Source organism: Apium graveolens, chromosome 7, assembly GCF_009905375.1.
Source record: "Apium graveolens cultivar Ventura chromosome 7, ASM990537v1, whole genome shotgun sequence".
Taxonomy (NCBI): Eukaryota; Viridiplantae; Streptophyta; class Magnoliopsida; order Apiales; family Apiaceae; genus Apium; species Apium graveolens.
The window spans coordinates 152,238,467-152,254,958 of record NC_133653.1 but is presented as its reverse complement, the minus strand read 5'-3'; positions in this window follow the sequence as shown (position 1 = coordinate 152,254,958).

Genomic DNA, 16,492 nt, shown 5'->3' with positions numbered 1-16,492 from the left:
TTTCACATGGCACCAAAGGATTTAATCATTGATGGAGCTAAGTTTGTCCCCAACAACTATGCTGCAGTTCTTGATCACACTGAAGCTCCATCTGAATTGCACTTTGTGTAAGATCTTCTTGCACATAGTGAGGTTGGGTATGCATTAACACAGCCTGAATTCTTTTCAAGCCAACAAGTTCTGAGGTTTTGGAGGACTGGACTTTTTGATGATGGTGGTCAACGTGGAACTCCCAGTATTATCTTCCAAGTGGGTGATTCATCCTTTGTAGTCACTCCTGGTACAGTACGTAGGGCTTTACATCTTCCAGAAGATTGTACTTTCTCAATTCCAGAGGACTCAGCCCTTCGGGAGTTAATGGCTGAATTGGGATATGAAAAGAGTCTGACGAAACTTGGACAGTTGAAACGGGCTAATATCAGAAGAGAATGGAGTTTCTTCTTTGATTGCATCACCAAAGCTTTTGGGAACAACTGTTCGAATTTTGATGCTATTCCAATTATGAGTAAGCACATCGGGTATGCAATTATCAATCAAACTCATTTTGATTTTGCAACTGCTTTAATTGGTTTTATTGGGGATAGGATGACAGAGGATCGAGATGTTGTTTATTTTGCTAGATTCTGTCAACTTATTTACACTTATTGTACTGATGAACCTCATTTAGTCAGCACCCAAACCCCACCTTTTAAGGTTGCAAAACGATATTTTAATGACCTGGTAAATGCTGATACTAAGAAAAAAGTGGTTAGACCATTACAGATTCCTCAGTCTGTAAAACAGATCCTAGTAAATGCTGATCCTGATACTTATAGATCTGTTTACTCTGATGTCCAACCAACTCCAAACACCCAAAATCCATCAACCTCAGTACCTACCTCTCATTCTACTCAACCTACCCTCAGAACATATCTCAAATCCTATCTCTCCACTTCACAGACTGCTCAACCTTCATCTTCAGCACCTACTGTGAAATCTTCATCTTCCAAGCCAAAGAGGACAAAGAATATTCCTCAAACACCTCAAAAGAGAAGGAGGATTGCATTGAGAGATGAATCTGATTCTGAGGAACCGGTTCCTGCTAGAGAACCTGTTGTAGCTGAAGCTGAGAAAGAGATTTCTCAGAAAGATTCTGAAATTGGGGGTTCTAGGCTTCTCAAGAGGCTTAGATGAATGACAGTTCCTGAAACTCCCAAGGAATCCAAATCAACAAGGAAGTACAAGAAACAGAGGGCACAAAGGCCAATTTCAGATGATGAAGAGGAAGCAGCTAAGGAAGGGGATCAGGAATCTCTGATCTCACAAGACAAGGAATTTGCTCCAGTCACTTCTTCTCCATCAACTCCATCTCAGGAAGCTGTATCTGACAAGGCTAACTCACCATCTGTGTCTCTTGTTGATCCAGGCACAAGTGCTGATATTGATGTTCAACACTTGGTTGTGTCTGAAGTATTTCTCTTAGAAGCTCCAACAGCAAATAATCCTTCCACAACACCTGTTACTGATGCTGTTCAAACTCCAGAGTTATCAACAACACCTTCTCTGCATCAAGATGCTGATGATCAGATTTTAGGTGAGCATCAGGATATGGCTGTTGATCAGAACTTAGTATCAGATCAGCAATTAGAGGATGCTGAAGCCTCCATTGCTACTCACACTGTTGTCTTATCCGAAGATACTGATTCTTTAAGTTTTGATGCTGCAAATGTTGGAGATACTGGTGAAGCTGCTCCAACTGTCGATGCTGATGAAGCAGGTCCTTCAGGACATACTCCTCCACCGACTCTTCCTAAGTCTGAACTGGTAAAGGAGTTTGTTATCAGGGATGCACCAGTGCCTTGGAGTGAAACTCCTGCAGGTCAGGAGTGGACTAAGGAATGGAACTCAGTTTCATGTGTTCCAAATGCTTTACATCTTGCTGAGCACGTGACTAAAGCTGATGAAATGTTAAATTCTGATGATTTTAAAACCGAGCTTAGAGTCACTGCATTGAGTACTAAACATCTACAAGGTCTTCATTCAACTACTCATGCAGAGCTACACAAGATTCAGGAGAACTTTATCAAACAGGAACAAGTTTGGAAAATTGATAAGAAAAAGTTCTTTCAACCTACCATTGACAGGATTGCTTATATTGAGAAAACTCAAGAGAAACAACAAGCTCAGATTGATCAAATTCTGACAAATCAAGCTTCTCAGCAATCGCAACTTACTGAAATCCAGACCTCAGTGGAACTACTTATCTCTCTTTTACTACCTGCTGATGCCAAAAAGGGGGAGAAGGTAATTAAATCCAAATACAATACCAACAAGACACTGCAAGGAAAGGATGATGGAAAAGATGATCACGGAAACTCTAGAATGGGTAGCGGTCATAGTCAAGGTAGAAGGTTTACATCAAGACAAGCTAGTCACAGAACAAGTTCTGATACTGGGAAAAGAATAAGTTCTGCTGCTGGTAAAAGGATAAGTTCTGATGAACTTCTAGATCTTGATGAGGAAATGTCAAGACAGTTATTTCTTCAAGAAAATCCAGGAATGGACTTGGAAAGTTTAAAGGAAGAAGAAGCCAGACTTAAATCAGAGAAAGTCACATCTAAATCTGAAGATTCTGGTAAAAAGTCACTTCCAAAACTTAAAGGCATTGTGATCAAAGAAAGGACACATACTGAAGTAACATTGGCTAGATCACAACCACAGATAGATCCAAGATCCAAGGGTAAAGAAAAGGTTGGTGAACCTATCAAGGCTTATGTACCTCCTAAGGAAGAAGAAATTGCTGATGAAAAAGATGATCTTGCTCTAACCTCAAGAAAAGTTCTTAAAACAACCTCTGACATGGCTCAAGTTGTTCAGAGTCAAGAAATTGTAAGTTCTGATATTCAGAAGAAGCAAGTAACCTCTGACAGAGCTCAAGTTAACTTGATATCAGAAAATAGATCAAAAACACTCCTACCAGGATTCACTAAAGCAAAATAGACTCAATCTTTGAAGACTACTGCAAGTGGTTTTGAAGCAAGAGTAGTTACTGGAAAGGAAGCTAGAGATAAAACTGGATTGGGAAGTGCTGATGAAAGAAGAGTACACAACACTACCAATGATCCAACTTCCTTGAGTGAACCAGGTATTGGAGCAACTCCTGAGAGATTGAATCAACTGGAATCTGTACAGATGGTTTACCATACCAACTTGAAAGAATACATCATGTTGTATTTCATGACAGATGGTAGGGTTTATCATATAAGACAAAATGCCATTCCTTTGAAGTATTTTGAAGAATTGGAGCATGTACTTTTCTTACTTCGAGTGGATGACAGAATAACAGAGACTGCTGCAAACTACTTAAAAGAACAGATTCAGAGACAGAAAAGGCTTTATTCTGTTAAGTCTGACAGCATATATGTTCCAAAGTACAGAGATCACAATGGTGATATTGTTGATATGAAGCCTAATACTGCACAGATCAGAACGTATCTTGGTATTAAGGGACTTGAATTCAATCTTGAGTCTGACAAAGCTTATGTCATAAGACTAGATCAGGAGTTGAGAAAAGTAAAGATTAATGATCTCAGAGCTGCAATCTTTCAAACTGGTGAAGACACTGCAGAGCTTAAAGATGTTAAAAGGAGAATGATTGATGAACTAAGATATGCTGAGAAATGTTTGTTGAAGAACTATCTCTGAACAACTCCTGACATCAGAGTGATCAGAAAATGAAGAAGCCAAGTCGAAGATCTACAACTGCTTAAATTCTGATATTTATACAGATTGAAGTTGTTATCAGAAGTTGAAATTGGTAAAAACTTAAAGGACTGTAAGTTGTAGTTATCTAGTCTATTTCTCATACATTTGTACTTAATGTTTTTGACATCATCAAATATCTGTTAAACTTGTATATTTTGTTAATTTACAAGTTGGGGGAGATTGTTAGATATATTTGATAATGTCATGGCTAATATGTTTTATGTTTAGCTTTCAGATCTTACGTGAACAGGATAAATCAGTACTTAACTGTTGATCAGTACTTATACTGGAAGTCAGGACTTAAGGATATCAGTACTTATATTATCAGGAGATAATCATCAGAAGATAGATATCAGAACTTAAGTGCTGAAGGACAATCAGATAAGGACAGTAGCTGATTAAAGGAAATAAGATCGAGATAAACATAAGAAGAGATATGCATGAAGAAGGAATTCCGTGAAGAATGGAATACTTGGAAGAAAAGATATCTGATTGATATATTTTAGGAAGCAGAATTATATTCCATATCAATTAGCGATTATCTTGTAACTGTGTAGTTTATAAACACAGACATAGGGTTTACACTATAAGTGTTATCATTATTAGAAAAGATTATTCATTGTAACCCTTGCAGCTCTCGTGATATTGTTCATCACTGAGAGGTAACAGTTCTATACTGTAACAGAGTTTATTGTTTCAATAAAGTTTGTTTTCTGTTACTTAAGTTCTTAGAGTTCGATTTGAGTATACTATACACTGTATTCACCCCCTCTACAGTGTGTGTGTGACCTAACAGAGGAGAATGACAGGAGGCTAGGAAAGAAAATAAGGAATCAAAGGAAAAGAAACTAATCTGCTCAGGCTAAAGGAGCGCCCTTGGAAACAATGTAATTCTTCAATTCCATCTCAGCATACACATTTTTGTAGCACTTTTGAATTTCTGCTTTATTACAGTTTATATATTTGTTAAGTGTTTTGTTATCATCAAGCTAAACCCAAATTTATGCCTACAGTTCTAGTAGACATAAATAGGGGGAGATTGTTAGGAATATGTGTATTAGTTTGATGATAAGTTAAACAAAACACTTAAGTAGAAATCTAGTGCTTGTAGCCTCAACGGATAAGACCATCTTGGCTATCCGTTGAAGGAGTAGCTTTACTTAGCAATAAGTTTAGTATTGTAGCACATTTCATTCTCTGGATTCAAGTTGTAATTCTTAGATATTATAGGAAATTATCAGTCATGTTGACTACTAGTGGATATGCAAATAGGAGGGCTAATTGTAAATATTTCATGCCTTGTAATTTTGTATAAGTGAAGAAGTATCAACGGATATTGAAGACCTTCAACGGATAAGAAACAAAGCTTCAACGGATGTCTCTAATGCTTCAACGGATAATATCCATCAACGGATAAGTGTTTCAACGGATAAAGATAATGCATCAACGGATAAAGCTTCAACGGATAAAGCCTCAACGGATAAGGCATCAACGGATGAAAGCTTCAACGGATGCTTAGTTCATTAGCAGTTGATAGTGACAATTCACAAGCTTACAGAGGCACATGGGTTGACAGAGACAAACTGGAATGTGGAAGCCTCTAGGAGGAATCAAGAAAATGCAGCATTTCTATTCTGATGCAAACAAGGAAGTATTCAAAGATCTACAGCCAAGCCTAAATTGCATTTGATAGAGAAATGAAGAAGAAACATGTGAAGAATCTTTTTAATTGTATTTTACAGTTTTGTCTTCACTTGTAAACTTGGTGATATATATAAACCAAGTAGCAGCTAGTAATTAGATGAGAATTTTCCTGAGCTGTTTAGAAATATCCAGAGAGAAAATCATCTAGTTTGTAATAGGAAGTAGCTGTGATTTAATTCTTTGAATCACAGATTTTCTGAAATAACACATCTCTGGTGGAACAACAAATCCACCAGAAAAGTTTTTAAGTTCTTTGTGTTCTTTACATTTGTGTTTGAATATATATCTGTCTGTATCAGCTTCAAGCAATTCACACACATTTGTTCACTTAAACACTTAGCCTTAGAAACTACTCAAAACTTGAAAAAGTTTTGAGATTTACATTCAACCCCCCTTCTGTAAATCTCATTGTTAGTCCAGTGGGAATAACAACAGTATTTGTAAATGTTAGTTGTTTCATTTAAATTTAACAATTTTCTCCCCTTTTTTGGCATCATCACCAAGCATTAGAGAAAGAATTAGCTCCATTGAATTATGTACCTCTGTAAGTTGATCAGATATTTGAACTTGTTTAGCTTTCAATCTAGCTTGATTGGCTTCAATTGCAGTTTGTCTAGTGTTAGGTCCCGAATTATCGTAGAGGGGGGGGGGGTTGAATACGATAATCATTAAATTAAAAATTCTTTCGAATCTTTAGCGGATAAAATATTTAGTGCTCGGTTAGTGGTTTCGAGTTCTTGAGAGGAATAGTGTTTGGAACGATAAAAACGAGGAACACAAGATATTCGGGGAAATATATATTCGTATATAAATCCTCGAGGGTGTTGCTACACTCCGGTAAATAAATTAACCGGCTACAATCTAAGAACAATAAATTTCCTAGCTTCTACAAAGATTTACAAATCAAATTCAATACAATGATCTAGCTTTTGTTTGTCTAGGATTTAATTACCGGGTAATGATTATAATGCCCTTAAGAATATACAAGAGTTAAATCGGGCATTATAACGTTACTTCGATGCGAAGTTAAACGGATATTCAAGGTGCCGGAACTTCTCTATAAATCTATGCCTCTTGTATTATCAGCTCTCTTTTTGTTGGAGAAGAAGATAAACAGAACTGATTCGGATCTGCTGCAAAGTGTAGTCTTTATACACAACAAAATTGTGTGGCTGAGGTTGAGTACCTTCTGTGGCGACCAAACCTTCTGTGGCGACAGGGAGGCACACTTGCTTGTTTATTTTTGTATGGCGACAAGGAGGGGAGGGGGAAGAATCCTGTGGCGACAGCTTCTTTACTACATGTAACAAGTACATGTTCATGTACTTAACAAAAAAATGTACACGTTTTTTTTGTTTATTCTTTATTCTTTTTTTTCTTTTTGCTTTTTATTTTTCTTTTATTTTTCTTTTCTTTATTTTTCTTTTTGTTTTCTTTTTCCTTTTTCTATTTTCTTTTTCTTTTCCTTTTTTTGTTTTCTTTTCTTTTAGTTTAAATTGTAATTAAATTAATTTGTAAAATAAACTTAAATATAACTTATATAAATAAACTAATTTAGATTTATAAAATAAACTTAATTAAAGTTTATAAGATAAATCATTTTAAGTGTATTAAATAAATTATATTAAAGTCCATTAAATAATTTATTTAATTTAACAATTAAACTTTGAGTTTCGCCAATCCCCTGAGCTGTTTAGTTGTATACCCCGCGCTCCTCTTCTCGTACTTTAAAATATAAATGTTCAATCCAAGTACTTTCCTCAACTTAACAATCCTTCTATAAATAATACCCAGATTCCTTTCACGAGCTGTTGACGCCTAGTGCAACTGGTCTGGTTCACAGACGACTAACCCTGATTCAGGTCTTCGTATTATAGCCTTGATTACATTGTTAAGCTTGCCTCAACTTTATTGCTTCAGACACTGACTGTCAATCAACAACTGTACTTTCACTGGAATCCTTTATGGTACTTTAAGCAACTTCTTTATGAACCTATGTCTATATCCTGTCTTCAATCCTTCAGATTCCTATGTTTCGAACACTGTCTATCTTCAATCAATGCCAATACACTGAAATCTTCCGGTAGCACTTGTATACTGAATCTTCAACATTTATGAAACCCTGAAAGTCTTTAACCTTTGTTCTTCACTGAGGCATGATCATATTAATGAACTTCTTTCAGTGACCTGTAGACAGACTTCAGGCTTTCTTCTAATCTTCTGATTCTTTGTATTTGCCTTGTCTTTATTCTTCCTGATTTCTTGTGTAGACATAGTATTATTAACCTATCATGTTCTAGTGTTGTTATTGTGTTGAGTTATCACGTAACTATTCATACAGCTACGCAGTCTCACCAACAATCTCCCCATATTTGATTGTTAATCCTAACAAACAAATTAAATAGAGAGGATAACTCAACTAACAACTAGAAAAAGTAATGTACCAGGACTTGTAAATAATGCTACTGGTTTTCTAGATCAAATACTGCATCTCCAGATTTCTTGAGTAACTGAAATGAAAGATGTTTGTTCCTCTAGCACTGAACTGATCTTCAAGTAGTTTCATCTTCATTTCATTGGTTCTTCAAATCTCTGCCAGATAACACTTCTCAGTCTTGAAGTAATCATCAGCAACTTCTTTTGTACAACCATATTTCCTGTTGAGAAGTGCATATCTCTCTTGCTTCTCCCCCTATGAGAATCAACTTCTTAAAGGAGATCACCTTCGTTTACCACCTCTCCCGTACAATAAGATCCGTAGTTAAAACCAATGGCACTCCCCTTTTGGAAAACAGCTTATCCCCTTATGAAGAATAGTGATGAACCAAACCACTTCTTCTGATTACTAGGAAATCACCTTGTGTTTACAACCTCTCCCGTACAATAGTATCCGTAGTTAAAACAACAATGGTGTGGTGTAGTGTACATGTGCTTTACCTTTTTCCTCCTCCATGTTATTTCTCCCCCTTAGTTGAGAAATCCTCCAAACTATTATATAAGCTTTTATCTCCCCTTAGAGAAGGAATGTATGATGTTGTATAAAGGAGTTCTCATATATTACTTGGTTAGAAAAGAAATAACAAGTCAGAGTCTGATCAACCATGTCCCTTTAACTGCTGCAAGAATGACTTCACTGTTGATCATCATGTTCACCAATCTTCCCAACTCCTTATACCTCCCAACTGTGAGATCACCAATTGTTACCAATTGTTAGGTCCCAAAGGTCCCGAAGTATTCTAATTCAATCTGTAAATATTAGGTCCCTAAGAGTTAGGTTCCAATCATAAACAGATTCGAGACCCGAAGTATCAAGAACCATGTTTAGGGATAGGGAATGGGATATGGTGTTTGTCTTTCTTCCTCACTATGAGTGTGTGAATCTGTTTCGTGTACCTCACATGTATTTCACTCTTCTCTCCACTCGTGTTTACACTCATTCTCACAAGTGTATCACTCCTCTCATAGCTCCAAAATCCATCTGTACCTGCAAGGAAAATCACCTTGGCCATCCTTAAGGCGGTCAAGGTGGTGCAATGGGAGTTTGCAAATCCCCATCGTTGTTAGACTCGTCAGATGAATTTGAGTCATAATCTACAAGTTGCTAGTTTCCCTTTTTGGGGTTCCAGATTTGAACTCTGGGAAGGTAAACAATGATCCAAAGAATTTTGCATAAAGATCAAAGTTCCCTTCTAATGTCTGTGAAGACATTTCCTTGTAACTCATCAGGTAATATCTGAATCATTATCAACAAGTTGTCGATCTGCACTTATGTCAGATCCACTATCCGCAGATACATCCAGGTTTATTAGTCCTGGGGAGGTAGACACTGACCACTGACATATGGCTATTAGAACAATATCCTCTCCTAACACCTATAAAGGCAATTGGTCCATTAAAGAACCTTGAACAATCGAATCTGATCATAAAATGGTCGAAACTCTTGTTTCCATCAACTCATCCTTTGTGTGTGTAACCTTTCCTTGTGCATCAAAAATTGTTTATGTTTGAGGTGGTGACACTATATCGGATACCATGGCCGACAGGCGAATTTCAATAGACACACCCTGTTGAGAGGATGAATCTAGGAACTGTTTTGTGCCTTTTCAGCCATTACATCTTTTTGAGAAGATGTATGGGGGCTAGCAGTTGTCTCAGTTTTGATATATCTCAACTTTGTAGGAGACAGAGCTGTTGGGTTGACTTCAGAACCTTCCTTATGTGGTGCACTAAGGCACTTTCTCCCTCACGCTCATTCATACTTTATTTTAGTGGTAAGAGAGTGTTGGTTGGTTTTGTTTCTGTGTTTATCTTTACAGTCTGGGATAGAAGTTGTGGGTTTTCAACCTCATGACTATCAAATGAAAGAATGCCATTGGAGGCTGAACCTATATCACAGAGCATATGGCAATATAGAGATAAAATACATCTAAGATCTATAATGAATGAAAATTATGCATTTAATCTTTTGAGAGAAATGATGTGCAATAGTGATTTCAAAACGATTTAAATGAAATAAGCAATAACTAAAGTAGAAAGAAGTTTGATTTTCTCCTAAAACTGTTCGAGTGCACAAGTCTGTTTTTATGCCTAAAAAGATAAATGATTTGATAAGACACAGACTGATGACCTAGTAGTATTAAGAAGAGAAAGAAAGATTTTGTCTTTCAATATAAATGAGTTTTTGTAAAAGCATTGATCACTTAGGGTAAAGTCTAAGCAATTCTCATTCATGTCAAAAGCTCCATAATCTATGTTTATAAAATTATTATCAACAATATTGTTTATTGATAAATAATCTTAATAAGAATGATTATGTTGCTAATTTCAAATTGTAGTGAATCAGTCAGATATATCAACTCATATAAATTCACTAGAACTTAAAATCTCACAATTATCTGCAACAAAATATTAACAATATATCATTTTCTGATACTTGTCAAGTACTTTAGATACCAATAATTATGTTACATCCTACTTTGATATAAGCTAAATCATGAAACTGATTTGACATGAAATTGTCGAACATCATAATTCAAATATATTAGAGAAAGATATCAATGAATTAAATACCAATTATCTATCAAAAAGATATTAGCATTCAATTTTATATATCATATAATTGTTAACTCCTAACAACTGTAGAATCTCAAACAATATTGGTTCGATAAATAAAGCAGCATTAACCAACATTGTCTTGTTTGCAATCTTAGAAAACCATTCTAAGTTCCATATACTTTGATCCATTGAGTATTGCATCTATTATCAAAGTGTTTAGGAATTTGCAAGTAAGAATAAGAATTATTCTAAGTGGACAACATATGGTTATTTATAATAAAGCATCAAACATTATAACCATAGTTGTACTTTAAGAAAGATTTTTACACTTTTTATATTAGTATAAGTGACTGAGGGTAAGCATTGATTACTTAGAGGAGTTCTAAGTAATGCCACAAATACTAATACTTCATAATTAGTTCATAGTTAAACTCTTAACTGAATATCATTAACTGATATAAGTCAAAATTACACATAACTAATCATGCTACAAACATATTCTGATTTCAGTGAATTCTTGAGATGTAAACATTGTTAAATTCACTAAAACCAAAATCTTATAATTAACTTATAACACATAAGTTACAATCAATATACTAGATATCAATTGTTGACAGATTTAGTTATAATCAATCATGCTGCTTATTTATTTTAAGTTAGTTTGAATTATGGAGCAAATAAAATCATTGAATTGCTTCAAATTCCATAATCCAAACAACCCAAAATAAATATTAAATAAATAAATACTAAATATCTATGAGTTAGATACTAGCACTTAAATATTTTCATAATTATCCTTGAATAATCACCAATAGGGTATATGACTTATATACATGGCAATCACTCTTTGGATAATTAATAATTTTTGAAATACTTTCTAAGCATATAAAATATTGAGAGTTTTATACACATGACTTAGAAAATACTTCAACTTTTAATATCAGTGATTTAGAAATAAGCATTGATTACTTAGAACAAAAACTCTAAATAATATCACTCATACTAAAAGTATCACAATTATTCGTACATGATACAAATAACTATGTTGCATATTATTTTAATATAATTTAAATTATGAGACTAATATGGAATGGAATTGTCTACAGTCATAATTTAAATCAATTAAAATAATATTCAAACTTAATGCTATAATACTTAACTATCACAATTGTATCAGACATTGTAATCATGATAATCAAGATATTAGCACTAAGTACGAGATACTGGATTACTGATAAATTCACAATTCCTTTAAATATTGAAAATTTAGTACTTGTGAACTTATATGAAGAATTCCTTATAGATGGGATTTCCAACTAATGTGCAATTAATAATATCCCACACTTACAAACCAGTCTTGAAAAATTAACTTTATCAAGTGATTTAATAAATGTTTATGTCAGTAACTCTTTGACTAACGTGACATGCTCTCTGAAGTGATGATACCTGGTATGAAGGTGCCTTGACTTAGAGTGCTTCACAGTGTTGTTGGATTTGAGGTTGTTTCTTATCATAAGAAGAAATCAATCTTGAGAACATTACATGTTGTCAATTAGCATTTGAGTAAAAGAGTGAGCTCGTCATACCTCTATAGCTTGTCATTATACCTGAGTTGTACTGATCAAGCTCTAGTGGTTTCTGTTGGTAATTAGTCTTGGCATGTTCAGAATCTTCCAAATTTTGCATCTTCAAAAGATCCTTAACTTACTTGTATTGCCATCATCCTTTTGGTTTACTTGTTCTCCTAAAAGAATTGTTCTTTTGGCTTGCTTGAGCTCCTAAAAGAATTATCTTAATGGCTTACTTAAAGTAATCCCAAAAAGAATTGCAACCTTTTCAACACGTTCCTCCATACCTACTCTGCAATTACTTAGCAAATAATCTTGCACAAGTCTTTGTTAGTAGACCAACATATAACATTATCATTATATCACTGCACATATAAAATAATATATTTGTGCCTAGTGATAAGAGAGTTATTAATATGACGACTCTACTAGTTCATGTTAAACTGTAACTTCAGTTAGAGTGCCATACCATGTCCTTGACGATTTCTGTAATAACCCCAATTTTTGGAAATTTTTGAAACCCTTATGAATAGTGTTTTTGCTGAATGAGAAAACTTTTCATGCCACGCTATGTAGGGGTTCTGTTATTGATCTTATGGGATATTATTAGTACTCTATGTGGTATATAAGTGTATGTAAAGATCGTCAGAATCCAATTCCGAACACTTTGATTTTTCCCGGAAATCCACAAGATACGGAGAGAATTGAGTATAAGGTAACAGGATAAAAAGGATTTAAATTAAAGGATTATAATAGAGGATCATAAAAAGGAATATAATGTATTGAGAAAGGTTAAGGGAACCTAAGTAATAAGATCCCGGGTATGATCCTTCAAACGATAAACGAGAACGAAAGTTAAGCAAACCGTATAGCAGATCAGCGGTCATTAGGCAAACGATTAGGAAGTTAATCAAAGGGATTAGGGGGAATGATGTCATCCAACCAATAGAAAGAAGACAAGGAAGGAAGGATGACATCATGAGGATGAGGTAAGCATGACATGGGAAGGAAGGAGGTGTGGTTGAATAAGAACCACACAAATTCAAGGGCAAGGTAGTAATTTGCTAAATCAAAAACAAAAACCAAGCCAACCAAGCTAGCAAAATCATTTCATCAAAAAAATCAAAAACAACCAAGGCATTTGTTCTTCACTTTGCTCTCGGCTTTTACACATTTTCAAGGCATAGAATTTTCAAAATCAAGATCCAAGCATCCTAAATTGGTAAGAAAATTCCCTAATCATCTTTATGCTTAGTTATGGCTATATCATGAGTTTAAGCCATTAATTCTTTCTCTAACTTCTTCATTTAATCAAGGAAGAAGACAATGAATAGTGTTTTCAAGTTTTTAACTTGAACTTTTTCTTGTTTTTCTTGAAGATCCAAGCTTTCCTAAGGCTTCTCAAAGCTTCTTAAGGCTTCCTAGCTCCACCCATCACTTCAAGGAAGGTATACCATTTCCAAACCCTAGGTTCATATATATTATAAGGTGATTTTGAGTAGTGGGTTGATGTTGTAGTTGTTGTTATGATTTAGAGTTTGAGATTTGGAATGGTAGTGTAATGGAATGGTAATTTTGTGGTTTTGATTTAAAGAAACTTAAGAATGATTAAAGTTAAGTTTAAGCATAAGTATGAAATATTAAATTGAATTGGTTGGGGTGGTTATGATGTGATAAGGATGGAGGATGGTTGTATGTTGGATTTGAGGTTGATTTGGGTTGATTGTGGATGGTTTAAAAAATTGGAAATCGCGTAAACATAGCCGTCGTAACGGCCGATTTTCTTTGGACTGTTTTTGTGCATAGCATTAGGACCCGAGAACCCCCTGCTAGATTGTGACCACTGCCATGTTTAGATAGCTCATGTTACGAGCTTCGTTTTGATATGTAGTTCGTCCGATTCCGATTTACGGTTTAGGAGAAACGACCGTTTCAAGTAACGGCGTTTCGCGGACGAAACTTTTTCCCTCGCCTTACTTTGGAATGTAGGTTAAAGACCAAAAAGGGTGAATTAATGTATGAAACATTTATGGTAAGTGTGTTAGGCAGTTGGTAAGTCATTCGCGAAGGAATCGCTTTAAAACTCGTAAAGGTTAAATTATTAAAAATGGTGGAGCCGAGGGTACCCGAGTGACTTAAGCGAATCGGTGAGCGCAAAACTAGCATTAGAGTCTAAGTTAGTTAAATCATAGATTTACAAGTGATTTTGGTTTAATTCCAACTTACTTGTTGTTTATAGGTTATCAGACTCGTCCCGAGCCTTTCTCACCCCCAAGTCGCTCAGGCAAGTATTCTATCCGTTATACTGTTGTTGTGATGTATACATTTGTATATGCATGATCTTGAATGCATATTGGTTATTTAGCAAATTCTTGCGATATATTGTAGCATGTGATATGGTATATATGCATGCCTGTTTCATATTCTTGAAATATATCTGTTGGTTCAGTTGATAATACCTATGCTAGAGGATAGCGGTAACTTGCATATACCCTTAGTATAGGGACCCAAAGGTGAAAATATTTTCTAAAACCGGGAGTCGAGGATCCCGAGTAATCTTGTATATATGGATATGGATATATATATATATATATATTTATATATATATATATGGTTATAGTTTTCCAAACTATTAATCGAATAAGGTTTATTCGATAACTTTAAACTTTATTTTATTATTGAATATTATTTCGAATATTATTCGAGGACTTATGACTCCTTTTATATTATTTATTGAATATTATTTGAATATTAATTCGAGGGCTTATGACTCTTTTATATTATTTATTGAATATTATTTGAATATTCATTTGAGGATGTATGACTCCTTTATTTTATTTAATGAATATTATTTATAATATTCATTCGAGGTATTATGACTCAGCTTATTTTAATTATTGAATATTATTTGAATATTCATTTGAGGATCTATGACTCCGATTATTTGCTGAGATATATTCTTTATTTTATTAAAGAATAAGATGTCAATAATCAAACTTATTTTCGATTATTCAAATAAAGATAATACTTTCATATAAGTATATCTTTGGTTATTTAATACTCGTTTCAAGTATAAATTTTAATACTTCTACTTCAATTATTTTTATAAAGATTATTCTTTATGGGAATATTATTTAATTAATAATATTCAGATATTTTCTAATATTCTGGGGACTGATTTACTTTATTAAATCAGCCTTACTCCAAACACTCTTTAAAGTGTTTTCGAGTCTTCAAAATGATTTTAAAAGTCAGAGCGGATCCCAAAACTCATTTTTATATTTAAGATCTTCCTTTTAAAGGGGATTTAAATACTCGCTCAAAACCTGGGGAATCCGGCTCTGTGGTGTATTTTATATTCGCAACGAGGTTGCAGATTTGGTAAATGAATTGATTACTTGCCCAACGTTCGGGAAGTAAGCCCATCTCATTGAGTCGGCATAAGCGACAGGCCGGGGTACGGTCTATTATTGTGTAAGTGGCTGGGTGGCAGTCCATCAACGCGTGAGGGACCGGGGTACGGTCGAGCGCAAGGTCCTAATGCGGCCAGGGTGATGACCGGTGAGGAATTCATCCATCTAGTGTAGAAAAGGTTACTTATTGGTATCTTTGCCTGATCAGCGAGATATCGGGTTTATGCCAAAATTCTTTTCCTTTCCAAAATTCATTGGATGTTTCAAACTCTGTTCATACTTTACATAACAGAGGTTCCAGGAAATGTTTAAGAGATATATATATATGTGGATATATATATATCGGGACTAAATAAAGTATCTCGTAACTTTATTTCATTCAATAATATTTCAAAGATTGAATCTATTCAAATCTTGTCTTGTAGTCTCATCTATGTGATGAACTTTTGAAACTGATTGTAACTTGAACGGTGGTAGTTCAAGTGGTATTGGGAAAGATATAAGTATATTGGGGTATTTGGTAACCTCATCTTTTAAACTTATATCTAATTAATAATTGTCTTATGAATGACAAAGATTTTCAGAAAAACGTTGAGACAAGGTTAGATATATGAGATCACCTTGCAACGATATTTTTTTTATACAGTTATACACTGGGACTTTGTGTATATTATGCATGGAAGAGGACTTCCAATATTTTGAAAAGTATATATGTATATATACTGAATATTTTGCGACTTCATCGCATTAAGATATCAAACTTGGTTCATTTCTTTTGACCAAGACTTTCATGAGTATTATGAGTAGGCTCATATACTATTAATCATTATACATATTATTTTGGTGGGCTTGCTGCTCACCCTTGCTTTATTTCTTCATCACACAACAACAGTTAGGAAAGATGGCCAGACTCCAGCAGACCCAGCGCAAGCGCGTGGGAAGCGTCCCGCGTCTTCCCGTTGATGTTGTAGCTGCTATAGCTGCAGAGGTAGATCTATTGTAGATCAG